This window comes from Hyperolius riggenbachi, chromosome 1 (genome assembly GCF_040937935.1).
Source record: "Hyperolius riggenbachi isolate aHypRig1 chromosome 1, aHypRig1.pri, whole genome shotgun sequence".
In the NCBI taxonomy this organism is placed as follows: Eukaryota; Metazoa; Chordata; class Amphibia; order Anura; family Hyperoliidae; genus Hyperolius; species Hyperolius riggenbachi.
Genome location: NC_090646.1, coordinates 519,287,235 through 519,304,424, shown reverse-complemented (window position 1 = coordinate 519,304,424; position 17,190 = coordinate 519,287,235). Strand labels below are relative to the sequence as shown.

Below are 17,190 nucleotides of genomic sequence, written 5' to 3'. Positions count from 1 at the left end.
CCTAGGCTGCAGTACTGTCTGTCTCACTCCATACTCGGCTGCCGTACTATCTGTGTCACTTGCCATTAGGCTGCAGTACTGTCTGTCTCACTCTAGCTTAGGCTGCAGTAAGCCTGAATTATACAGGGCTACAGCACCAATTGTATCAACTACTCCTAGGCTGCAAAACAGTCAGCTCCATCTGTTCTCCAGAGGAGCCTGAGTTCAGCACTACTGTGGTTCTCTCCTTATACTGTGCACCAATACACTACCGGGCTGCAGTACACTCTGAATCACTTGCTCCACAGGTGATCAGTTATCCAGCATTATTGTATTATACACATTAGCCCTCTTGCCTGCAGTACTGTCTGACTCACCCCGCAATTAGGTGAGCATCAGCTGCAGGCTGAGTCACCCGCTCCTCGGGTAGGCCTCTCATCTGAATTACTGTTACACCCAAACACGATCCTCCACTGGTTATCACGGGTTAGGCTATACTAGTATTATTGGTGATTCTGCAGATCACCATATAATCAAGTATAGCATCTGTATTATTGGTGATACTGCAGATCACCAATAATCAGAGTTCTCTGTGTGCTGACACCGATCGTTACAGCAGCTAATCCAGTCTGAGTTCAGTCAGAGCACCTAATCAGCATTCTTATTGAGGGGCTGTGGCTAAAAGTATTGGAGACACAGGATCAGCAGGAAAGTCAGGCAACTGGTGTTATTTTGTAAATGATTTTTTTTTTTTTTTTTTTTTACACACAATTGTCCATTTACAGAGATATTTCTCCCACACAGCATGAGTATGTGTAAAAATATACCCCAAAACGCATTATACTACTTCTCCTGAGTACGGCAATACCACATGTGTGGCACTTTTTTGCACCCTAACTGCGCTAAGGTTTTATTTTTTAGTTAGCGGAAATTGATTTTTATTGTTTTTGTTTTTTTTTTACAAAGTGTAATTTTCCGCTAACTTGTGACAAAAAATAAAATCTTCTATGAACTCACCATCCTCCTAACGGAATACCTTGGGGTGTCTTCTTTCTAAAATGGGGTTATTTGTGGGGTTCCTATACTGCCCTGGCATTGTAGGGGCCCTAAACCGTGAGGAGTAGTCTTGAAACCAAATGTCTCAAAATGACATGTGAAATCCTAAAGGTACTCATTGGACTTTGGGCCCCTTAGCACAGTTAGGGTGTAAAAAAGTGCAACACATGTGGTATCGCTGTACTCGGGAGATGTAGTATAATGTGTTTTGGGGTGTATTTTTACACATACCCATGCTGGGTGGGAGAAATATCTCTGTAAATGGACAGTGTGTAAAAAAAAATAAAAAAAATTGTCATTTACAGAGATATTTCTCCCACCCAGCATGGGTATATGTAAAAATACACCACAAAACACATTATACTATTTCTCCTGAGTACGGCGGTACCAGATGTGTGGCACTTTTTTGCACCCTAACTGTGCAAAGGGGCCCAAAGTCCAATGAGTACATTCAGGCTTTACAGGGGTCCTTACAATTTAGCACCCCCCCCCCCCACTTGCCAGGACAGTTAAACCCCATATACATACACGCTAAGGTATTCCATGAAGGCATTGGTGAGTTCATAGAAAATTTTATTTTTTGTCACAAGTTAGCGGAAAATGACATTTTTTGAAAAACAAAACAAAACAACAATTTCTGCCAACTTGTGACAAAAAAATAAAATCGTCTATAAACTCACCATGCACCTCACGGAATACTTTGGGGTGTCCTCTTTCCAAAATGGCATAATTCGTGGGGTCTGTCCTGGCATTTTAGGGTCTCTGCAATCATTACATGTATGGCCAGTATTAGGAGTTTCTGCTATACTCCTTATATTGGGCATACAGGTAATGCACTCTGGGCTGAAAGGAAAAATGACCGTCAAACAATCAATCAATCAATCAATGTGGATGAAAAAATATCTGCAAAAAAAAAATGTGAAAAAAAAGAGAGGGGAAGGTGTCTGCCAGGACATAGGAGCTGCCACCCAAAAACGTCCACCCACTCAGCTCGTATGCCCTGGCAAACCCGATTTATCCATTCACACCGATCGATGTGGATGAACAATTCATTGCCAGAGTTCTTTTTTGATACAAAGTGCTTGCCAAAGCATAGGAACTCCAACACCGCCCCTCAGCTCATATGCCTCGGCAAACGTATCTTTTTTACTGCGGAGGAGAAATCTCGTCCTGCAGCGCTGCATGCACCAATTTTGTGTAACCTGACAGACGTGCAATGCTTTTGTCAGGATGCACCATCAGTGCTGCAGCTGGTTGGTCGGTCGCTCGGTCCACCTGGAAGGGTAATGGATGGTAAAAAAGAGAAAACAAAAACAAACAAAAAAACAAGCAAGCAGCAAAGCAATAACTTCATTAACATTTATAAAACTTCTCCACACAAACCCTTGATATTGTGAACCAAACATTAGCTTTTTTGCTCACTTGTTTTTTGTTTTTTAACTTACCTTCCGAGGACAAACCTCTCCTCCCCCATGGGACAATGTGGGAAGTGCAAATCGCACAGAGTTGTGGCGAAGTACATTACGCATTTTGTCCCAAGTGAAAGGCGAGGTTTCAGGCAGCCCTGTGTATTAGGGTCTCTCGAAACCAGATGTTTGGTTTCACACTGCATATTGGCATATCCGGTGGGTCGAGCCCGCCGCACCGTATCGCCCAAAACAGACCTTCAGGGAATACCACAAGAGTAGCATTCGGCCTAGTAATGAACCGCGTCGCCAGAGACTAACATGATTTCCGGGCCGACCTAAATTGCCGCAGAAGCCACGCAGTAACGTAGGCATGCACTAGCGTTAAGTCAAGCACTTCCGGCATGGGGGGGACCGCAAAGTGTGTCTTTCGCTAGGCAATTTGCCCTAACGCATCGCAGCAGTGTAAAATAGCACTGAGAGACCCTTGTGTGCCTAGTGCTGTGTCTGGAGTTCCCTACTCTCTAATAGTGTACCTGCTCGTGGTACCTCTCAAAACACACCCCTAGGCATAGGCCAGGCTGGTCAGGTCAGGTGGGACAATAAACAGTGGTGTCAGGCCTTATTCCAGCCCTGCTGCAGACACAACAATGTTTTCTTCAGATTCAGTGACCTGGGGTACTCGGAATTGGATAGGCGTAATGCCTTCCATGCAGCCGGCTAGTTACATCTTGGGGTTGGGCCACGGCACCTCCTGGATACAGGAGTTCCATCACGATCTGTTTATGAAATTGAAGAAACGATCCAGTTCTCCCAGCCTTACTGTAGAGAACAAAGCTGTTGTAAATTGCCAATTGAATGAGGTAAAAAGACACTTTTTTATACCAGCGTCTTGTTTTTCGGGAAATTAAATAGGGCGCTAACCTCTGGTCATTGAAATCCACCCCTCCCATGTTAGTATTATACTCGTGGCCGACAAGGGGTTTTTAAAGGACCTCAGTTCGCCGTTGAATTTCGACTGTCATGTCTGCGTGAATGGTGGACAGAAAGTAAACGTCCCTCTTGTCCTTCCATTTCACCGCGAGCAGGTCGTCAGCACATAAGGCGGCCCTCTGCCCCCATTCAAGTCTGGTGGTAATGAGCCGTTGGGGGAAGCCCCGGCGACTAGGCCGCACGGTGCCACAGCATCGGATTTGTTCTATTTTTAAGTGCTGAAAGAGGGCCATACTTGTGTAATAATTGTCCACAAAAAGATGGTACCCCTTCTGGAACAAGGGTGACACCAAGTCCCACACAACCTTTCCACTGCTCCCCAGGTAGTCAGGGCATCCAACCGGCTCCAATTTTGAGTCTTTTCCCTCATAGACCCTAAAATAAGATGTATAGCCTGTGGCCCTTTCACAGAGCTTATACAGTTTCACCCCATACCGGGCGCGCTTGCTTGGGATGTACTGTTTGATGCGAAGGTGCCCGGTAAAACGTATGAGGGACTCGTCTATGCAGATGTCCTGTTCAGGGGTATAAGCATCTGCAAATCTGGATGACAGGTAGTATATGAGGGGCCGAATTTTGTGGAGCCGGTCATAAGCAGGGTGGTCACTTCGATGACAGGTTTCATTGTTATTGAAGTGCAGGAAGCGCAGGATGTTCTCAAATTGTGTCCTGGACATGGCAGCAGAGTACAAGGGAACATGCTATGCTGGGTCCGTAGACCAATAAGACCGCAACACATTCTGCTTTACTAGTCCCATGTGAAGGACAAGGCCCAAAAAAATGTGTAATTTCGGAAACTTGGACTGGTTTCCCCCGAAAAGGCTGGAACTTATTCGGATTGGCGGTTATATATTGTGTGGCCTTACAATTGGTCTCTGCCACGACTAAGTCTAAGAGATCCTGGGTGATGAACAGATAGAAAAAGTCTAGGACTGATCCTAGATTAATCGGTCTCCACCTGGACTCCAGACTAGGCGGTGAAAGGGGGCAGTACGGGTGCGGAGGAATCAGGGGATTGCCAATTGGGATTTGCCAGCACCTCTGGTAAACTAGGGGTAGTACGGGCCCGTCTTCTTGGTGGCTGCGACTAGGATCTTACTTTACGTGCCACCGAACCAGTTTCAACTTCCATGATGGTGCTCGCCACTTCACCAGGGTCTACGGAAGTACTGGTGCTAGGTCCAGGAGATGCTGTGCTGCTGGTGCCTGCCCCACCATGAAATCTCAGACCAGCACTAGCACCACTCTGCTGCCCTTGAGGCTGATCCTGCGCCACCTGCGGACCAACGACATGGGGTGTGGTACGCCTGGCTCTAAATAGGAGGCCGCAATAGCAGCATAGGGGGCGATATACAGGCTGGGAACGCGAACAATCACTCGCGTTCCCATGCCTGTCGGCCGGTGACGGCCAAACCGGAAGTGCTCGCCGGCGGGTCCTGGGACATCGGAGCAGAGCTGCGAGGGCACCGATCATCTGCATGGGGCTGAGGGAAGCCCCAGGTGAGTTCATCTCATTTTTCTTCCGTGGCTTTAGGTTCACTTTAAAGACCATGCCTCAGGAAAAATAAATGTAGGGGTTCCTCAAGATTAAAAAATTGTTTGCAGGGGTTCCTTGAGATACAAAAGTTATTTGCAGGGATCCTTCAGGGTAAAAAGGTTGAGAAAGGGTGGTATAGGCAAATAAGCTGTGGTGCCCTATACTCTGCCCATTAACACAGACCACACCTCCTTTTTCTACATGGTGGTGTAGTGGATAGCACTCTCGCCTTCCAGTGCTGGGTGCCCGGTTCCAATCACAGCCAGGGCACTATTTGCATGGAGGTTGTATGTTCTCCCCATGTCTGTGTGGGTTTCCTTCAGGCACTCCGGTTTCCTCCACATCCCAAAAACATACAGATAAGTTAATTGGCTTCCCCCAAAATTGCCCTAGACTACGATTCATACATTACACAATACATACATAGACATATGACTATGGTGGGGACAGCTCTGTGGTTGGAAGATGTTGGTGCTTTATAAATACTAAATATTAATATGGCAAATAAACTGCAGGAGATAGTAAGAAAAGTGCAAACCTAAGTGAGTGACCACCTTTTAAAAACATGGATAAGAAAAACAAAGCTCCAAGGGTTAAGGCAGCAGCATGAAAGGAGGGAGAGAGGATGTAGGGGGACTGCTGGGGGAAAGGTGATGTCTGAGGAGTAGTGTCTGTGCAGAGAAAATAGTGGCAGAGCGCAATGAGAGACAGCTCACCAGGGACCAATGGTCTGGATGTCACACCACGCTGTGCTAAGCAGCTTTGGGGAAGGTGAAGTGTCCCTGCACGCTGGAGCAGACTGGCTGGCTGGAGTGGAGAAGGAAAGGGACAGAGCATGTTTCATAGCAAGGCCACAGGAAGCAGGAAGAGAGCCTTGTTTCTAAGGCAACACAGACGCTCCTGCTTCCTGCTATGCCAATAAACAAGAGAAGGAGGGGGGCGCTGCTGAGGGGGAATGAGGCGGTGCGTGTTTTCTCATGAGCTCCTGCTTGTGACTCTGCTCTGCTCCGTATGTTAGAAGGGAGAGAAGGGGACACATGCGGCTTACCCGCCTTTCCACACTGCTCAGTCAGCCTCTATCCCGCCCTGGCCATCCTGAGTGCCCCGAGTGAGTGAGTCGCTCTATGAGCCGTGAGTGGCCGAGCCAGAAGGGCAGATGCTTAAAGAGCCGGAATTCCCATCACTAGACTGAGACCCAGTCTAGTAGTGTTGTCCGGATCATGAACGATTCGGATCTTTGATCCAGATCTTTGTTGTGAGTCGAATCATCCGGATCATCAAAATGAACGATTCTGGTTCACAAAGGGGGTGGAGCCAGGAGCGGCACGCCCCCCCTCTCAGCAGCAGCAGGGTCCTGGAAGCGGAGCAGAATCAGAATCAGAGAATCAGAATTTATTATCGCCAAGTACAACGGTGGATTGTACCACGGAATTGGTTTTGGCGCATACAGGGTCGTCGATGAAAAGAAAACAGAATAGCATACGGTTAAGCATACATAGATATGGGACAAGCATACATAGGACAACATTACAGCTTGTGCGTACAAATAAGCAGAGTACAGCATCGCATACAGTTAAGCATGGTACATACATATAAACAATAAAAAAAATACAAAAAAACAATAAAAAACAAAACAGAGCATTACAGCATACACGTACGTAACATAATACAAACATAGCAAGAACATACACTGATAGCAGGAACAGAAAAGAGTCGGACTGGAGGAGCATCCTGAGAGCTGATATGAGCGCTGCCATTTTCGGCACTGGACGCTACACAGCGACACGCTCCCAACAAGACAGGTGCTACCGATTGTCCACGAAAGTAGAGAGAAGGCTGTGAAAGCTGAGGGGCATCATGATGGAGGCGGACAGCAGAGTTCACTTGGACCAGGTTGCCCGAGGAGTAGCTCTCCTGGTTACAAGTCCGCAGGGCTGGTAATGAGGGTGCAGACACAGTGGGGGCCCTGTGGGGCCAGGGGGCACCTTTGCTGGGCCGCAGTGGTGGTGGACGTGGGGCCAGGGGGCACATTTACTGGGCCGCAGTGGGGGTGTAAACGTGGAGCCAGGAGGCACATTTGCTGGGCCGCAGTGGTGGTGGACGTGGGGCCGGGGGCCACTCCGGCTGGGCAGCAGTGGTGGTGGTCGTGGGGCCGGGGGCAGCAGTGGTGGGCAGGCCAGGAGGTTTACCTCGGTGGTGGCAGGACACTGATGCCCATATGCAGCAGCCGGCTCCACTGGGAGGGGGGCAGCATCACCTCCTCCGTGGCTGTGATGGGGCAGCATCAGGCCCTCCATTGAAGCGGTGGTGGTGTGGATCCAGGCAGCCCAGAGCGCTGGGTTGATGGTGCATGCAGTGTGGATCCAGCCACTGCTGCATGAGAAGGCTGTCGGCAGCGATGGAGATCCGGAGCTGGCTGCAAACTGGGCAGCATTGGGGAGAGATCGGGCGGACAGAAATCCGGATCCTCCTTGGCCAGGTCCTGCAGGCCACATCGGGCAGCATGCCCCGGTCTTCCCTGCAGTGGCGAGAGAGCGGAGGCCAGTTCCGGAGACCCAGCGCAGCCAGAGCATGTGGGCGCGATCAGCTGAGCGCCCGATCAGCTGGCCACCCGCCACCAGGCCTGCGTGTCTCCACGTGTTCCCAGGCTCCCCGACAAGGCCCCCCAGGCTGTGTGCCAGTGATGGAGCTGCCGGCGAACAGCAGCAGTGATGGGGCTGCCAGCGAGCAGCAGCAGTGACCCCCGCCACTTCACCATTCCCCCAGAGGAAAAGAAAGAGCAGGTGAAGGATCTCAGGGGGAGAAAGGAGGGTAAGGACCGGAGCCCTGTGGCCGCGGCGTCCTGTTACGGCGCCAGTGATGGATCGCTCAGTTGGAGGGGAGCCAGCCTTGCAGGGACAGAGGTAGATGAGAGAGGGGACATGGGTGCCACTGCCAGATATGTGTAGAGCACAGTGCTGGCTGTAATGTGCTGCTCATTTTAGGCTGTCTGTTCCGTAGTTGTGCATAGTGAACACATAGGAAACTTTTGGCTCAGAAGGACAGCTCAGTAACTTTGCAGACAGCGTGCTGGGCTACAATGACAGTAGTGATGGGTCGTTCGCGAACGAGCCGGCTCTTTGCTACGAACGACAAGAGCCGGTTGTCAGTTTTAAAAGAGCCGATGCCTCAGCCGCCCCACACAGCTCTGCTTTGCTCTGTGATAAAGGGCGCTGAGACATGCTGGGAGATGTAGTCCTCCTCTTTCAGCTTGTAGGAGTGTATGGGGCGGAGCAGAGCAGTAGCAGGAGGGATTGCTCCAGTCAGATAAGCAGTCTGGCGTTGTCATGGAGACGGGGGCGAGGCTTTTACTCCGATTCTGAGTGGTGTCTAGTGATAGTTAATGAAGAGCCGATTCAGAGCCGTAAGAGCTGGCTCTTTCATGGGAGCCGATTCAGAAGAGCCGATTCTCTGAGAAGAGCCGAAATTCCCATCACTAAATGACAGGGCAGGCACTATGATTGCAGTGCAATATCATCCTCCTGCACTCTGCTCTAAACAGCTGCACTTAACTTCTCCCTAAATTTATGAGTGTTAGAGGTGAGAAAAGGACACATTGGGGAATGCTTTCTTTCACTGTGAGACATTTGCATTCAGAGTATACAGATGAACATATAGGTGAAATATATTTAAAGCATATGATTGCAACATGTGCGCTGCGTAATATGTTGGCGCTTTATAAATACAATAAATAATAATGTGTGCAAAAAAACATTTCTGCTCTCTGCTCACCCCTCTTCGTCCACCTCCTCCCTTCTCTGTCCACTCCCTGCCCTTCTCTGTCTGTCCACCCACCTCCCCTTCTCTGTCCACTGCAGGGAAAGTCCTGTCCTGCTAGTCATTTCACCCCCAGAATGCTTCCCTAGTAAAATGATTCGAGATTCGGATCAAAGATCCGGATCTTTTGAATGATCCGATCCAAATCATTGAAAAGATCCGGACTTCCCATCTCTACAGTCTAGTGATGGGAATTCCGGCTCTGTAAGCATCGGCTCATCGAGCGACTCACTCACTCCCAAAGAGCTGGCGCTCCAACAATCTAACCTACACTGTCGAACTAGCTATCCCCTCCCCTCCCCCAACCCTAACCCTCCTGGTATACGTTTGATAGTGAATGTAGGCTGATTCGACGTGTAGGTTATTACGCCGGAACGCCGGCTGGTGTTCGGCTCCCAAACGGCTCTCTTCACTACCTACCCTCTTCACTACCTACCGGGACATTTCAAAAACCCGCCTGGACGTCCCGGACAGGTCAGAAAAAGTGGACCTGTCTGGGCAAAACAGGACGCCTGGTCACCCTAACTGTACTAAACCTACATTGGCTGGTGGTATGAATAATGTTTCGTGCTGTGTCCCCTATTTCTTACAAATTAGTGGTCCCGACCATATTGCTGCAAGCAGGAAGCAGTTGTGGGTCCCCTCAACTAGGCAAATCGTGCTAAAAAAAGCCATATCCGAAGCGTGTACCTAGCTAAGTACATTACTCATACAAATCAGAGATTATTTCCTGTTCAGTGTCTGACAGATTTCATTTCAACCCCAGTTGTATTTCAACATTGCCCTTTTCTATGCATATTATTAGGCTACCTTCAGTGTTATGAACAGAGGACCCTCTGTATTCTTTAGATTCTTTTGCTCCACGCAGACACTAAGCTCGGGTATTTCCACTCCTCGTGCACCCCTCTACATTACATGGCCTAACATGAAGTAAATGACAGCTTTACCTGACACGAAGGACAATCATAAAGGAGAAAGAAGAAGCGTGAATTAGTTGTCAAGGCGACGCTATCTCAGCCTCACACGTCACATCCAGGAGCTGGAGGAAGTTGCCATTATAAGTCTCCATATCCATTCGGCTGAAAGCGCGTCACTGCTGGGCAGGCAAGCCCTGCAGAACGCCTCAGTTCCTGTGTCGTGCTGCCCTCTAGCGGCCAAATGTTTTATTGCTCTTAGTGTTGTGACATTCTTGGCGTCTGAACTGCTATGGAGGTTGAAGTACAGAGTAGACAGCGTAGGCGGGAAATAAGAGAAAGGAACAGGGATCAGTGGTTTGATTTGATCACTCTGTGGAGGTGAAACAAGAGGAAAATGGATGTTCATGTGTGAGGAGAGCATTAGCCCTTCCTAATACAGGCCTGGAATGCTGCAAAACAGTAACAAAGAGTCAAACTGGATTTAATGACTGAAGATGCCCACTAATGATACCATTTTGATTCTACAATCTTACCAATGCTATGTAATATGAGGGATTACTTAAACTAAAGTATCCGGTAAAAGTATACGCAGTTTACCCTTCTACCACATAAATATGGTAAGATTGTACAATCAAGATTCTATCAATAATGGGTACCTTGAGGAAAGGAAAAAAGATATTTAGTGGTGGAAACAGCCACTGTACAGAACAATTGAAGGGGTCCCCAATAGTGGGCAAGGTTACAAAGTTCAAGAGCAAAGTCAAATAATGACCAAAACATAACGACATGTGAACCTAGGTTACGCATAGCTCTCAACTGTCCCTCTTTTGGAGGGACAGTCCCTCTTTGGGAGCTCTGTCCATCTTTCCTCCTCCTATGTCCCTCTTTCTATGTAAATATATATATTTCTGTGCTAAAAAAATCTGTTTGACTTTAAACTGTATTCCCATTCTTTAAATTGAAATATTGCTAATTTTAAAATGTTAATATGAAGGAAAATGAACCAGGATAGAAAGGACCAGTGTGGTTTGAATTATAAAACAACATATTTTTCTCATGAAATATTTATTGTATGCGTGTCTAGGGGCGTGACGTGGGTGTGACAGGGGTGTGGCTTAAGTGTCCTTCTTTCTCATCTGAAAAAGTTGGGAGGTATGAGGTTACGGTTACATACTGTATTAATGTGCCATTCTTGTTTCACACATGCTTGTTTGTGCAGTGAATGATATGCAAATAGTTATGTACGCTGTGTTGTGCATGTCAATTTCACCATAGTTTTGTTAATCAGGCCCACGGTTCCTTATGTAAGAGTTTCACACACGCTTTTAAAGGGAACCAGAGAGGAATGCATTTTTAAAATAGAAAAAGATTTTATACATACCTGGGGCTTCTTCCAGCCCCATAAGTCTGGATCGCTCCCACGCCACCATCCTCAGCTTCGCTGTGTTGTGCATGTCAATTTCACCATAGTTTTGTTAATCAGGCCCACGGTTCCTTATGTAAGAGTTTCACACACGCTTTTAAAGGGAACCAGAGAGGAATGCATTTTTAAAATAGAAAAAGATTTTATACATACCTGGGGCTTCTTCCAGCCCCATAAGTCTGGATCGCTCCCACGCCACCATCCTCAGCTTCCTGGATCTGCCGGTACCGGGCCCGGCGGATCCAGGAAGCCAATTGGCCGGGCGGCCAATTGTCCGCATCACAGGGGCTCCCTCCATACCCGTACGCATGCGGCTGCGCAGTAGGCAGCCACACGCGTAACTGTATAGCGGGAGCCCCCTGTGTTGTAGCCGACTGGCGGTAATGCCGGGACCCGGTATCGGCGGATCCAGGCAGCGGAGGACGGCGGCGTGGGAGCGATCCGTGCGTATGGGGCTGGAGGAAGCCCCAGGTATGTATACCTGATCCTCTCTGGTTCCCTTTAACCACCCTGGCGTTCTGATTAAATCGCCAGGGTGGCTGCGGGAGGGTTTTTTTTAAATAAAAATAAACAGAAATAAATAGCCCAGAATAAACAAGGAAGGCCGCAATGAGCGGCCTTCCTTGTTTTGCTTATATCGTCGCCATAGCGACGAGCGGAGTGACGTCATCGACGTCAGCCGACGTCGTGACGTCAGCCGCCTCCGATCCAGCCCTTAGCGCTGGCCGGAACTTTTTGTTCCGGCTGCGCAGGGCTCAGGCGGCTAGGGGGGCCCTCTTTCGCCGCTGCTCGCGGCGAATCGCCGCAGAGCGGCGGCGATCAGGCAGCACACGCGGCTGGCAAAGTGCCGGCTGCGTGTGCTGCTTTTTATTTCATCAAAATCGGCCCAGCAGGGCCTGAGCGGCAGCCGCTGGCGGTGTTGGACGAGCTGAGCTCGTCCAGACCGCTCAGCTGGTTAAAGTATACAGTACATGAGACAATACAAGTAAAAAGATTTATTCTCACCTGGCGTTTTCTCCAGCCCCTGTCTTATGTTAGATCCCCTGCTGTCCTCCCAGGCCCCTTGGAATTGCTACTGTCAGTAAATTCTGCAACTCGACTAAGGCCCGGTTCACATTAGCGTTTTTTCCAAAACATATACTGTACAAACGGAACAGATGTGAATGGATCCAATATTAACCTATGGATCCATTCACATGCGTCCGTTGGTACGGATACGTTCTGCACGTTCCGGCCCCGGACCTAAAAATTGCTGCAGGCCCTAATTTTCCGGACCGTTCTGCGAGCAGAACGGATCCGGACAAAAATGCAGCAGCATTGGGGCAATGGGAAACTGAACGTATTTTCACACTAGTGAAGAAACGGACCGTTCCACGGGGCATGGGGGCATGGGCCGACGCAAATCTAGTGAGGGGAGGGTGCAGCAGCCGGGCGGGTGGGCTAGGGAGAGTTTATACATACCTAATCTTCTGTAGCAGCCGGAGGTAGAGGCTTCCTCAGAGTTACATTACAGTGAAACGCTTTTATTTTTACTCAGTTAAAGTTCACTTTAAGGTGGACCTGAACTCTTGCACAGGACAGAAGGAAAACAGAGAGAATTACACCATGTATGTATTTAGATAGTTTAGCCTCTCTAATTCACTCCTCACCTGTGTCTAATCACAAGTTGTAATTTGATCCCTCAGCTGTGTCAGCTGACTGCCATGGCAGAGAGGCTAATTTGAAAGCACAGGATGTTAACAATATGTCTGCTTCCATGAAACCAGAAAGTAGATACACTGCAGATGTATTGCAGGATTTATATCAGCTGTAACATAGAAATGTTTTTCTTTAAAGGTTATTATGCTGTTGCGTATCTTTTAGAGCAGAGAGGAAGTTCTGAGTTCAAGCCTGCTTTAACCTCCCTGGCGGTAAGCCCGTGCTGAGCACGGGCTATGCCGCCGGGAGGCACCGCTCAGGCCCCGCTGGGCCGATTTGCATAATTTTTTTTTTTGCTGCACGCAGCTAGCACTTTGCTAGCTGCGTGCAGTGCCCGATTGCCGCCGCTATCTGTCGCGCCGCAGCCCCCCCCCCCCCCCCCCCCCAGATCTCCTGATCTCCGATCGCCGGCGGCGATCGTAGGGGCTGGGGGGATGCCGCTGAGCATGAAAAAGAAAAAAAAAATTTAAAACCGCATTTGCTGCCCCCTGGCGGATTTTTTGCAAACCGCCAGGAGGGTTAATGGACATCTGAGGTGAAAATAAACTGATGAGAAAAACAATTACATCTATCCTTATTCTCCTGAAAATGACCTTTTATTAGATATCCCACAGTTTTATTTTATACTGTATCATTGTCTCTGCTCAATGACACCTTCATTGAAGTATGCCAGAGCTGAAATCTATGAATTATTGACCCTTTTTATCTCTTTTCTGCTCTCAGAAGCCATTTACTGACAGAAAAGTGTTTTATGGCTGTAATTACTTATCAGTGAGGGTTATGCTATAGTCTGACCCCAGAGGCGTAGCTATGGGTAGGCATCCTGGATAAAAATGTACACAATACAATACTTGTACCAGAAACTACTGCTAGATATAATCAAGATCTGATTGACAAAAGTATGATTTGTATTAACCTGTATTGATCGGCATAACTATTTTCTGTAAGAGATTTTACATCGATGAAACTTGTACACATGTCTTAGCCATTTGTTCTCTGGCATTTTCTCCCTCAGTTTCTCCAATAATTGCCTGATGAAGCGGGATTGTGCCCACAAAATGCGATGCAAAGTGGAGCTTCTAATAGATGTTATTTTTTTTAAATAAAATAACGAGATTCTGACAGTGTTCTTTTGAGGGAGGTAAGTCCACCACTTCCCCCTTTTTAAACGGTTTTTAGATGTTTTTATCCTATTTTGGCGCCTCTGTTCAATACTTCTAACAAGTCCACCCTTGGTGGGGGGGTTACCCCTTTTTCCTATTTACAGAGAGCAACTTCTTAAACCTGAATGGGGTCAGGTTATAATTCTCCCCACCTGTGATTACAGTGGTTGCCTATGTGGTAACCTGTGCTTGTGAGTATATTTATTACACATACTCTTTTTAACCTGCTGTGAATCTTGAAGGTACTACACAATATTGGGCTCTCTTTTTCCTACAAGTCTAATGTTATCTTGTGAGTCACAGTAGATCTCTGATGGAGGATAAATTGCACTCAGACACCATGCTTTGGTTTCTCTAAGGGCTCATTTCCACTATCGCAAATTCGCATGCGGTTTTCGCATGCAAATTCGCATAGCAATACAAGTGAATGGGACTGTTTCCACTTGTCAGGTTTCCTTTGCGTTTTTCTGTGCAGAAAAAATTCGCATGGCAGAGCCATCAGAATTCGCATACCGCTATGCGAATCGCATACAATGTATTTAATAGGAAATTCGCATGAGGTTTGTGTATGCGAATTTTCATGCGAATTTTCATAGAAACAATGGAAAAGCACACCAGCACTGCCATGGTTAAATTCGCATACATCATCATCCATGCGAATTCGCATGAAAATTCGCATGGACCCGCATGAGAATTTCGCATTCGCATGCGAATTTTTACCGCAGCGATTCGCACCGCATAAGTGGAAATGCAGCCTCAGGGACACACACTTCTCTTTTTCTCTGAAAAAGCCTGCAGTGTCTGGACTCCACCTGCTAGTGGCATATGCAACTGGACCTACACTGTCTACCATCAGGTGGCTCTTTATTATATAAGCACGGTTCACATTGGCCTTAAAAACGGTCCGCACCAGATCCTAAGGGCCTTTTTTACACGGACTGTTAAACTGTGTGATCAGCAAGCAGTTACCAGGCAGCAGTGAGCAGTTACCAAGCAGCAACGAACAGTTACCAGGCAGCAGTGAGCAGTTGTGAGAGTTTGAGAGGCATTTCACTGCCTATCAACAGTCCGTGGAAAAGAGGCCTAAGAGAGGCGAAGGAATCATATTTCAATCAATAGAATCCATTCACATTACTCCATTAGGATGGATCCGTTCGTCCCATTTCGACGAATGGATCGCAAATTTGGGTCTTCTGCAATTTTTTTTTTCCAGATGGACGTGTCTTTCAGATTGACCATGTGGAACAGGGGGTCATGGATGGAAAACTGGTGCCTTTCAAAAACTGATCCATTCCACGGATCAGTTTTTACATGGATCAGTTTTTCATCCCTTCAAATGTGAACCTTACAAGATCTGTAAGTTTCAGTCTGACCTTGTGGTACCGGGAGAACAGCTATCTTTAAGTGAAACGAGCACCATTTTTAGCACCCAGGGCATCTCAATAGCACATGAAAAATGCATGCCAACAACGTGTGTCATTATTAAAATAAAATTCCATTTTACCTCTTATTTTACATTCAAAGTGTAAAATATTAGCCTACTTCAGCAGGCCTGCCTGTCTGTCCCCAGCAGCAGAGATTTCAGGAAGCTAATTGTTTTATTGTAGTAATTACCAAGAAGTAAACATTACCTTTTCATTAATAGAAGGGGGTGGGTAATAAGAACGGTTTCTTCAAAGAGATTATCTAGAGCACATGTGTCAAACTCCAGCCCTGGAGGGCCGGATCCATGCCAGTGTTTAGGATGGACTGAGAAAGAAAGGAATGTGTTCTACCTGATGGAGCACACCTTTCCTGATTCAGACCCATCAGTTCATTTGAGCTGTATCAAAAATGTGTGAGGATCTCGGCCCTCGTAGGACTGGTTTGACATACCTGATCTAGAGTGAATGTGTCAAGATAGAATCTCTGACTTCTTTAACCAGCTGAGCGGTCTGGACGAGCTCAGCTCGTCCAACACCGCCAGCGGCTGCCGCTCAGGCCCTGCTGGGCCGATTTTAATGAAATAAAAAGCAGCACACGCAGCCGGCACTTTGCCAGCCGCGTGTGCTGCCTGATCGCCGCCGCTCTGCGGCGATTCGCCGCGAGCAGCGGCGAAAGAGGGTCCCCCCAGCCGCCTGAGCCCAGCGTAGCCGGAACAAAAAGTTCCGGCCAGCGCTAAGGGCTGGATCGGAGGCGGCTGACGTCAGGACGTCGGCTGACGTCGATGACGTCACTCCGCTCGTCGCTATGGCGACGATATAAGCAAAACAAGGAAGGCCGCTCATTGCGGCCTTCCTTGTTTATTCTGGGCGCCGGAGGCGATCGGAAGATCGCCTCCGGAGCGCCCTCTAGTGGGCTTTCATGCAGCCAACTTTCAGTTGGCTGCATGAAATAGTTTTTTTTTTATTTAAAAAAAACCCTCCCGCAGCCACCCTGGCGATTTAATCAGAACGCCAGGGTGGTTAAATAAGGACTGTGAGAAGGGGAGGGGGAAACATGGCAGCTTCTTTGCCAGGAGAAATTCCAGTGAAAGACTTTGTGCTTAGCTCCCTTTAAAGGGCACATACCAGAATGTCCTCCAAGTTAGGCCTTTTTTCCACGGACAGTTGATAAGCAGTGAAATGCCTCTCAAACTCTCACAACTGCTTGCTGCTGCCTGGTAACTGCTTGCTGAACACACAGTTCAACTGCCCATGGAAAGAGGCCTAAGTTTGCCCAAATATTTTCAACCTGAAGTGAGAGGAATACAGAGGCTGACATCTTCATTCCCTTATAAACAATGCCAGTTGCCTGACTTCTGTGCTGATCTGATCCTTTGTCTGGAAATACTAGCCCAAAACAAGCATACAGATCGGATGCTTTGCCTCTGGTATGACTTCACTGACTGCACACTTGTTGCAGGTGTGTGACTCAAAATCAACTAAAGCCAAACGCTCACTGTGACAGCCATTCAACTGGAATTTTTTATTAGAGAATGAAGATAGCAGCCTCCATATACTTCTCACTTCAAGTTCCCTTCAGTACCTCCTGGTGTTGCTGTATACCTTGTATTTTCCTGTTTCCTTTTTCACTACTTTCCTTTTGACTCCTGGTTTGATTTGGTTCCTGTTTTTTCCCTTAGGGCATATTCACAGTGGGACGTTGCATTGTAATGCAACGCTAAAGTCGCAACGCAGCATTACAACGCAAAACAAAGGAGGTAATGCACATTAACGCTGCG

The 17,190-nt window shown here is 47.8% G+C and overlaps 1 protein-coding gene and 1 long non-coding RNA gene across 6 annotated transcripts in view; one reads left to right on the top strand and one right to left on the bottom strand.

Moving 5' to 3' along the window:
- IFT81 (intraflagellar transport 81) overlaps positions 1–9,875 on the bottom strand; it is a 191,389-nt gene extending 181,514 nt beyond the window's left edge. For all 5 annotated transcript variants that reach the window (XM_068245244.1, XM_068245251.1, XM_068245265.1 and 2 more), the window contains exon 1: positions 9,735–9,875. The gene's annotated coding sequence lies outside the window, so the exon portion shown is untranslated. The remainder of the gene's footprint in view (positions 1–9,734) is intronic.
- A 930-nt stretch (positions 9,876–10,805) lies between these two features.
- On the top strand, positions 10,806–14,156 carry LOC137524842 (uncharacterized). Its single transcript, XR_011022792.1, has 3 exons — positions 10,806–10,856; positions 13,841–13,966; positions 14,093–14,156. It is a non-coding gene; the product is annotated as an uncharacterized lncRNA (long non-coding RNA).
- The last annotated feature ends 3,034 nt before the right edge of the window (positions 14,157–17,190 follow it).